Raw genomic sequence first — 9,566 nt, forward strand, 5'->3', positions numbered from 1 at the left:
CTCCTGAGTAGCTGGGATTACAGGCACGTGCCACCATGCCCAGCTAATTTTTTGTATTTTTAGTAGAGACGGGGTTTCACCATGTTGACCAGGATGGTCTCGATCTCTTGACCTTATGATCCACCCGCCTCGGCCTCCCAAAGTGCTGAGATTACAGGCGTGAGCCACCGCGCCCGGCCTGAGACCCGATTTTTGTAGAGCTTATGTTCCTGGCAAGAAAGAGTTCTAGGAGTTTTTTGGGATTGTGTGAGCAGTACTAATTTCAGAGACACCCACTGCAAGTGGAGAAAGGAAGGGAGGAGACTTCTCTCTTTCTTAGCATCCATGGTTGAACAAGATAGGCATTCACAGACTGAAATGACCTATGATCCCTATGTGGTCTACAGATTTAATGTTATTTTACATGCTGATTTTAACATGATGTTTTCCACAAACGTACCTTTTGTTAATTATTTCGTATCTTTATATACTCTTGTATAAAGATTAACTAGCAAAGGGGCATAGGCAAGACCTCACTTGTTCTACGTGACAGATATTCTCAGGAATGCTACCAGGAAGTATTTTGGAAGTGAGGCTACGTGTGTGGCTGATGAAACTAAATGTATATCCCTGGACTTTGGAAAAGCTGGTTCAAGAATTTCCAGAGAATGACAAGTTGTGTTTCTACAACATCCCACTTGAAGCAGGGAAAGTGGCAAAAGAAGGTGAAGCAAAAATCAAATAGGCAGCTCTGACTGTAAACCTATAGAAGATCCCAGGGGGGAAGTGGTCCAGGAGTAAAAAGGGCTGTAGCAAAGACTATATATCAGAGGACAACATGAAAGAAGGATTGTAGAGAAAATTCAGGAAGTACTAAAACTGTTAGAAAGTATGAGGAAGACTAGAAAAGGTTAAGCAAACATAGCTGGAGGAAATCAAAGCCCAGCCATGGTTTACACTGTGCTCCACATCATGTATCTGCTTTCACATTCTTGCCTCCCACTAACACGTCGTCCACCCACAATATGGTCTGGCCCCATCACCTTCTATAAAATTGTTCTATCCATGATCACCAGGGACCAACACAATTCCAAATCTTGCATGCTTTTTTCAGTGCAATCTGTGTTCATCTTCTCCATAATGTTGAAGAGATCAAACATTTCTTCCTTTTGATACTCTCCTCTCTTGGTCATTTAGTTCCTCCTTCCTCCCTGACTGTATCCTCTATTTTTCCATCTCCCAGTTCTTTGACATCAGCATTTTAGCATATCCTGCAATTCACTTGTACTCTGACGAGTTTTGTATGGTTTTTCCTATAATGAACTAATTATGTTTTCTCAAAAATTGTCATCTTCCTCCAGCATGGATTGTTACTATAAATTCCAAGTCTCCCAGATTCAGCTTCTCCCTTCCCCATTCTCTCTAGGCTCATTCTCACTGGGTCTTTCTCTATCATACATGTGACCATCTCGTTCTAGTGCCTTCACTGATTTCCCATTGTGGACAGGATCAAGCCTAACACAAGGCTCCATATCTGTTTCTGTGTCTTTGGAACAAGTTTCTTGGTTCTTAAGGTCTGAGCCCCACTGTGGACTGTGGTTTTGGGATTTTCTCATTATCTCTCTACTCTGGTCCTGGTTTCCTTCTCATGACCTGACTTCTTGGACCATGAATAAAGCCATTGACTTTTCACTCCATCATTGCATATGAAATATTATCCAATGGCTCACACTGCTTATCAGGCATTCCATGATTTGACCCAAGTGACTTTGTCAATATGCTATTTATTCCCTCACACACACATCATGCACACACACAATATCCCTTTCAGTTGACGTGAAAACCATTATTTACCCAAATATATACCTTTGCTTGTATTAAACATGCATACATGTGCACATGTAAACACTCGCATAGTGATTTATATAGCTATATAAATCATGATAACTTAGCTTTGCTAGGTGTGAAAAAGGCTTACAATGGTGGTCCCTAACCTTTTTGGCACCAGGGACCAGTTTTGTGAAAGAGAATTTTTCCATGGATCAGAATGTGGGATAATTTTGGAATTATTCAATTGCATTATATTTATTGTGCACTTTATCTCTATTATTATTACATTGTAATATATAATAAAATAATTACGTAATTCACTATAATGTAGAATCACTGGGAGCCCTGAACTTGTTTTTTTGCAACCAGTGATCTCATCTGGAGGTGATGGGAGACAGTGACAGATCATCCTGCATTAGATTCTCATAAGGAGCATGCAGTCTTGATCACTTGCATGCATAGTTTACAATAGGGTTTATGCTCCTATGAGAATCTAATGCCACCACTGATCTGACAGGAAGCAGAGCTCAGGCGGCAATGAGAGCAATAAAAAGTGGCTGTAAATACAGAAGAAGGTTTTCTTGCTTGCCCACTGCTTACCCCCTGTTGTGAGGCCCAGTTCCTAACAGGCCATGGACTGGTACCAGCTTTCAAACTTCTGCCTTAGAAATTGTGTTGAGAACGAAGCTGAATATGAATCAGCAGTGAGATGAATCTGCCAGAAAAGAGAACATAATCTTGGTTTGAATGGAGAGAACTAAATCAAGCATCCATTCAATAGTGTTATCCATTTGTCTAGTCTATGTAGAATACTCCAGATATAATCTAGTGCCTGGCTTTTTGAAGTTTAATGCCTTTTGGAAAAATATATATTAAACAATTGTAGCCATAGAGATAGTATAGAATTGTAAAACATGATTAGTTCTATAAGGAAGGAAACAAGAGTTCAGGGAAAGGGTATAATGAGACTTAGATTAGGAAGTGAGAGCAGACCTCTGGCAAAAGTGACTGAGAACTGAAGGGCAGAGCCAGGAGATGTACAAGAGGAAAAGAAATCCAGGCAGAAGGAAATGCCTGACAAAGTCCATGTTAAAGAGTTAGAGAATATTATCTTGGATTTAATGGGCACCATTGAAGATGGGTTTTGGTGGACAATCATCAGCCATTTCATGGTGGTCATGCCACATCAGTGCAGAGTAGGCATTGCACTCTGCTTTCCAAAGAACCTCTTTAAGATTATTATGAATTGAAACTTTGTTAAAGGAGTGTGAAATGAAGACAGCAGCTGAAAACCAAGAAAAAAATAAAGATGATTAACTTGGAGAAGACAGAATACCAGAAAGAAGAAAGAAAAGAAAAACAATATTGATTGAGCACTTGCTACATGCTAGTCACTGTGCTGGGAAGCATCGCATACATTATCTCATTCAATCCGTATTGTAATCATGAAAGGTAGGATTAGTTCCATTCTACAGATGGAGATATTAAGAGTGAGTGAGGTCTAGTGACTTACACAACGAGTAAATGATAGAGCCAGCCTTCAAACTTCTGTCTACTTGATGCTGGTGCTCTTCTATTGCCTTATTGTCACAAGATCACTGTTTGCAGATCTCAAATAGTCTGCCAAATTTGGGAAATACAAAGCCCCAGGTGCCCATAGAAAGAGGACTAAGGGCAGAAAGTGCACCTGGGAATGGAAAGGTTTATTTTGAAGCATTGTTTATGGAGACAGGGACCACCATGAAGGAGGTCATATCTGGTAAATAGTCCAGAAGGGTCAGGGGACAGTAGACAGTATAATTCAGCTGAGAGTGGGAGATTCAAAGGAGGGTCAGGGAGCTGGGGGAGATACTCAGTGAGTGAGAAGCTGTAACAGCAATATGTGCACTCCTTGGACTCTGCCTTAGTCCCTTTGGGCTGTTATAATAAAATACCATAGACTGGGTACCTTATAAACAGCATAAATTTATTTCTCATAGTTCTAGAGGCTGGGAATTTTACAATGAAGACATAGGCAGATTTGGAGTCTGACAAAGACCCACTTTCTGGCTCATAGATGGCACCTTTTTGCTGTGTCCTCACATAATGAAAAGGAGAAACAAGCTCCCTTAGGCCCAAGGCCCAAGAGCCCTAGTCCCATTCCTAATCACCTTCCACAAAGCTTCACCTCCTAATACTATCACCTTGGAGGCTAGGATTTCAACATGTGAATTTGGGGGTACATAAACAGTCAAATCATAACCTCTGGTAGAACCAGCTTTCAAACTTCAAACTTCAACTTTTAAATTTTAACTTTATGTTCAGCAACTATACATGGCAGGATTACTAGCACCTGACCGTTTCTGCTCAGGGACTCTGTTCTAGAGCTTCCCAGTGGGTTCTCTAAGACTTTCTCAGATGGACATTCTACCAGAAGTTCTCCCTGCCCAGTCTGTCTGCTTCCCAGAGAATCTGAGTTGACACAGACTGAAAAGCTAGAGAAAAACTTGGACTCAGGCCATTGACTCATTTTAGTAGTAAGTAGGTCTTAGGTAACACTTCTTATTTGCCAGACACTGTTCTAGACACTTTGCATATATGAACTCATTTAATTCTCAAGACACTAGGAGTGAGTACTACTATTGGGACCAGTTATAGGTGAAGATCCAGAGAAAAATACAGAACCACTAAAGTCTCACAGCTAGTAATTCACAGAGCCAGAATTTGGACCTATGCAGTCTGGAATAGAGTTGATGTTCATAACCCTTATGCTCTTTTCAGGCAACCTGCTTCAAGGGGATTATAGACAAACTTGTAAAACAAAGGAGCAAGTCCTTGTAAAGTGTTTGCGTTATGTGTGGGGTAGCTTTCCTGACCTCTCTCCCCACCCTGTCTTCTGTACTCTGCTCTCTCCATACTGGCCTGCCTTCCTTGCCCAGGACTCTCTGGGCTCTTTCCCATCAAGGCCTTCACAGCAGCAATTTTACTAGCTTGGAACTCTCCTTTTCACACTCATCTAACATCATTGGACCAACGTCTGCTCAGTTACCACATCCTTGGGGAACTCTGTCCTGTCCCCAAGCCTATGTTTGATCCGCTTGTTACATTCATGTATGGCATCTGGTAGTTTTCTTTCAGAACTCTAGTTACAACTTCAATGAAGCAACAAATTCTGCAATGATTTATTTAATGTTTGTTACTTTTCACCGACTTTCCATTTGTTTTGCTTTCCAGCATATCCCCAAGTCCAGCTCCAGGCTGGTGTGACTATATTGGCTGGATGAGTCTATCCTAGCAGCCTGGGTCTCAGCCCCATAGGAGACAGGGTAGACAGAGGCCAACAGCAACCATGCATCCATTCTCATAAAAAAATGTGTTTGAGGCTGGCGTGGTGGCTCATGCCTGTAATCCCAGCACTTTGGGAGGCTGAGCAGGCAGATCACGAGGTCAGGAGTTCAAGACCAGACTGGCCAACATGGTGAAACTCTGTCTCTACTAAAAAATACAAAAATTATCTGGGCATGGTGGCTCATGCCTGTAATCCCAGCTACTTGGGAGGCTGAGATAGAAGAATTGCTTGAACTGGGACTCGGGAGGCAGAGGTTACAGTGAGCCAAGATTGCACCACTGCATACCAGCCTGGGCTACAGAGAGAGACTCCATCTCAAAAAAAAAAATGTGTTAAAACTGAGGTCAGGATGGTCTAGATGAACATTGAGTGCACCATTGCCAGAGGTATACAGAGCATAGTGGACACTTGGTGGGGAATTTGTAGAGGAGTCAGTATAACAGGTTTAATTACAGAGCCAGTTGTGTAATACTTGCATTGCTATAAACTGGAGACTGAATAATTTATCAAGAAAAGAGGTTTGATTGGCTCACAGTTCTCCAGGCTGTACAGGAAACATGGTGCTGGCATCTGCTTGGCTTCTGGGAAGGCCTCAAGCCTCGAGGACCTTTTACTCATGTTAGGAAGTATAATATGGGAGCAGGCATGTCACATGGTGAAAACAGGAGGGAGAGAGAGATGGGGAGATGCCACACACTTTTAACCAGATCTCGAGAGAACTCATTATTGCGAGGACAGCACCGAGAGGATGATGCTAAATCATTCATGAGAAATCCATCCCTGTGAGCCATTCATATCCCACCTCCAACACTGCAGATTACAATTTGACATGAGATTTAGAGAAGACACATATCCAAACTGTATTACCTTTCTATCTCTGAGAGTCCCTGAGTGACTTCTCCAAGGCTGCATCATCCACAGCTATCCTACCATCATCCAGAGAATGCAATATTTGGTCCTTATAAATGAGACAGCACAGTGTAGGGAAACAGCTAGCAGCAGAAAATCAAGCATTTTCTATGGTTTTGGTTTGGTCTCTATTCTTTTTTTTTTTTTTTTTAGATGGAGTCTTACTCTTTTGCTAGGCTGGAGTGCTGTGGCACGATCACAGCTCACTGCAACCTCTGTCTCCCGGATTCAAGCAATTCCCTTGCTTCAGCCTCCTGAGTAGCTGGGACTACAGGCACGCACCACCACACCCAGCTAATTTTTTGTATTTTAGTAGACACGGGGTTTCACCATGGTCAGGATGGTCTCGATATCCTGATCTTGTGATCTGCCCACTGTGGGCTCCCAAAGTGCTGGGATTACAGGGGTGAGCCACCATGCCCGGCCAGTTTGGCCTTTATTCTTGCACTCCTGAAAATAAGGTCCATCTTTTCCATACCACCTGTTTTCTTAACTGAGAAGTTAGGAGTTAGACTAGAACATCTCTAAGATCCTTTAATTCCAAGAATTCCAGGCCATATTTCTTAGGGTGATTGTTGCATCCTTTCAGGTTGCCATCCTCTTTAATGTCATAGGCTTTTATTTTTCTTTATGAGTGATCAACACAATGGAAACATGACTTTTGGGGAACAGTACAGCACAGATTGAATATTCTTGCCTCATATAGCTGTGACTTGAAAGAATTATACTGAGAAAAAATAAATTTTCTTTAAGACTTTGAATTTCATAAAATTGTTCCATAAAAAGTATTTCTTTTATTTCTCCCAAGAATTGTGTGACACAGGTGTGATATTATCTCCACTTTACTGATGATGAAACTGAGGTTCAAGGGGGAATGGGATAAGTCTAAAGTCTTAGCTGGAAGCATTTCTGGGGCTTGAACCAGCTCTGAAGCTCAGCAATGTTGTCATTACTGCATGTCACCAAATGGGATCAAGTATTAATACAAGGAACACATATTTAATCAGTATTAGCTGCATTTGTACACAGTGAATGTGAACATAAGCATGGTCATTGGCTTTGTATATGTAAGCTACCAGGGAATTGAAAATGAATTGTTTCTGAAAACTAATTCATTAAGAAGTGTTTATTTGTGGGACTGTTGAACAAGTGAAAAAATCATATATTTTTTGGTGTAAATATACTTAACAAAGGAAGAAAAACCCAAGGACACATGTTTCAATTATCATTAGGCTAAAAATTCCATGTATTTCAGCTTTTATAAGTAGCCACAAAGTAATATACATAAATGATGGAGAAGATAAGGAAATTTCAGAAAGAAAATGATTTTGACATCAATCTTTCAAAGGGTTATTAAAGACAGTTTTAAAAGATTTTCTGAAAAATACCTTTGGTCTTTTCCCTCTTTATGGCTGCACCGACTTTATATTAGAATGGGGTTAAGGTGAGGAATATTTTTCTCAAAAAGCCAACATGGTTGAAGAACAGAGGCCGTGGCTGGAAGACAGTGGACTAGGTTTTCGTCTCTTGTCACTGGTTTCTGGGATATACTGAGTGAGCCAGTGTTATTTGTATGAGCCTCTCTTGCTCTATTTGTAAACTGAGAGCAACTTGGCAAATGTTTATCCGTAATGGCCAACATAGACACAATTATATTAGTCCTTTTGTGTAAGATATAAGAAATTTTAAATACTTCCCTATGTATTATCTTGTGAATTTTCTCCCAAATCCTTGTAAGGTAGGAAAAAGAGGAATGTGTATGTCCCTTGATTAGGTAAGAAAGGTGTGCCCAAGGAAGGTAAATATTCTTGCCAGCTTGGATGGTGTTGAGCAAGGATTTGACCCCAGTCAGGTCTGATGCTCTGCTCTGTTTTCCTCTCCAGCATGAGGCACCGACTGGCACAGGCAGGCCAATGGAACAAAAGCTCCATGTTTCCTTTCTAACATACAACTTTGAGGAAGGATGTGAGGTGCCTGAGCCTGGTGAGAAAGGCATTTATGCGTAAGAGGCCTCTGTGCATTAATGCTGTGAGTGAGAAGTCGAACTAACACCTAATTTTAGTATGCAGGCAGTGCAGTGTGCCTGTTAATCGTATTCAGTCAGGCTGACTGAAGAGGAGAAAGGAATAAAATAAACATTTCACTTAACCTTTACAATTCGTATATTCCAATTGTCCCACCAGCTTCAGAATACGCTTCTCTGTGAATCGCCAGCCATTTTCTATGCTTTCCACATCCTCAATTCTTTTGCTGTCTGTCTTCCCTTCACCTCCTACCCCTAGCATGCTTCCTACCCCCTGCTTTCTAGCCCCTGCCACTCCTCACATCACTGCCTTCAGCCCTGAGGCCCTGTCTAGCCTCTCTTCTCCTGCCCTACTTGTGGACAGGAAGCTGGCTCCAGAGGGGCTGAAACGGACCTCAGACATGATCTGCTTGATATTCTGCACGTGAAGACCTCCAGAAAGAAGAGGAGGCATGAAACTCCACAAACCACGGAGAAGAAAGGTGACAACATCTTCAACACACAGGAAACAAAGAGGAAAAGAAAATAATGAAGTGAAGCAGTAAAGTAAAAGAATCTTTTTATCTTGAGATTCTCACCCGGCCTAAGTAAAAACACCACCACCACCACACAACATTATGCAGTTAAAGCTATGAAATTGGAAATACGTTTTGCATTGTTGTGTTCAACATGCTAATTAAAAATGCAATGATTAAACAATCATAATGCAAGGAAGTTGGGGTGGACAAGGCTGTGGTGTTTAATGCACAGGCATTGTCATGGAGCATCTCCTTGGTGGGCAAGTAGGGAGTTATCTTCAGGTTGATCTGAATCAGGAAGTTATATATCTCACCGAAACATGAGCAACATGAAAATCTCTCTGTTACCATATGCAGTTGGTTAGAACACAAGGTCCCTAGAACAGATTTGTGCTGTGATGTTTAATTTGGTAGCCACTAGTGACATATGGCTTTTGGGTACATGTAACATGACCAGTCCAGATTGAGATGTGCTGTGAGAATGAAATATATACCAGATTTTGGAAACATAGTCTGACAGAAAAAAAAAAGAACTTAAAACATCCCATTAATGATTTTTGTGTATTGATTACATGCTGATATAATATGGTTGATACTATACATAGTTACACAAATATATTATTAAATTAATTTTACCTTTCTTTACTTTTTTTTAATGTAACTACTAGAAAATTTGAGATATATATGTGGTTTGTATTTGTAGTTCTCATTATATTTCTATAGAATGGAATTAGATTAGAGTTTCAGAGTTGTAATTAGGAACAAACAGAAAGAGAAATCCTTTCCAGATTCATAATCAGTATGTCCAGTCTAGACAACACTGGAGAGTATTTGAGGGAGAAAAGTGTCTTAAGGTTATTGTTGATGAAATCCAGATACTCCAAGTGAACTTTGAGCAATTGTATCTGGACCCAGAGAAAACAGGCCAATGTTAGCAGCCCGTGGTAACAGAAACAATCACTTGGTGAGGAAGTTGTAC

The sequence above is a fragment of the Cebus imitator genome, unplaced genomic scaffold, assembly GCF_001604975.1.
Source record: "Cebus imitator isolate Cc_AM_T3 unplaced genomic scaffold, Cebus_imitator-1.0 Scaffold244, whole genome shotgun sequence".
Lineage (NCBI taxonomy): Eukaryota > Metazoa > Chordata > Mammalia > Primates > Cebidae > Cebus > Cebus imitator.